This window comes from Sinocyclocheilus anshuiensis, unplaced genomic scaffold (assembly GCF_001515605.1).
Source record: "Sinocyclocheilus anshuiensis isolate Anshui unplaced genomic scaffold, SAMN03320099.WGS_v1.1 scaffold1642, whole genome shotgun sequence".
Classification (NCBI taxonomy): domain Eukaryota; kingdom Metazoa; phylum Chordata; class Actinopteri; order Cypriniformes; family Cyprinidae; genus Sinocyclocheilus; species Sinocyclocheilus anshuiensis.
The window spans coordinates 137,385-138,148 of record NW_015544316.1 but is presented as its reverse complement, the minus strand read 5'-3'; positions in this window follow the sequence as shown (position 1 = coordinate 138,148).

The following is a 764-nucleotide window of genomic DNA, read 5'->3' as shown; positions in this document are numbered from 1 at the left end:
TCACGTAGCAGAGTCCGGGTTCTACAGTCGGTATTTCACCATTCCGAGGCGTCCTATTTTAGATCTGCATCATTTGAACCACTCAGTCAGGCGACTGAAGTTCAGCACGCTTGCACTCAAACAAGTCGTGTCTCAGATCAAGTCCGAGGACTGGTTTGGCATGATCGATCTAAAAGATGCACATGTCTCCATCTTTCCTCATCATAGGAAGTTCCTGAGGTTTGCTTTTGGGGTCAAAAGCTTACCAACACCGAGTTCTTCCTTTGGCCTAGCACTCTCACCCCACACTTTCACGACTCAACCACATCAACGATTGGTTGATATTAGCCCAATCAGAGCGGACGGCAGTTCGACATCGAGATGTCTTTCTCGCTCACACGAAAGAGCTGGGGCTAAGACTTAATGCCAAGAAAAGTGTGCTTTCTCCAGTACAGAGAACCACTTATCTGGGCGTGGTGTGGGATTCGACCACGATGCAGGCACGTATGTCTCCTGCTCGGATCGAGTCGATCCTCACCACAGTCACGAGAGTGAGACAAGGCCGGTCACTCACTGTCAAGCAGTTCCAGACTGCTGGGTCTGATGGCAGCCGCGTCCAACGTGATTACTTCTGGCCTGCTGTACATGAGACCCCTACAGTGGTGGCTTAAGACCAAGGGGTTCTCCCCGAGGGGAAACCCGCTTCGCATGCTCAAAGATAATGCGGCGGTGCCTACGTGCCTTAGACATGTGAAGGAAACCTTGGTTCTTCTCTCAGGGCCTGG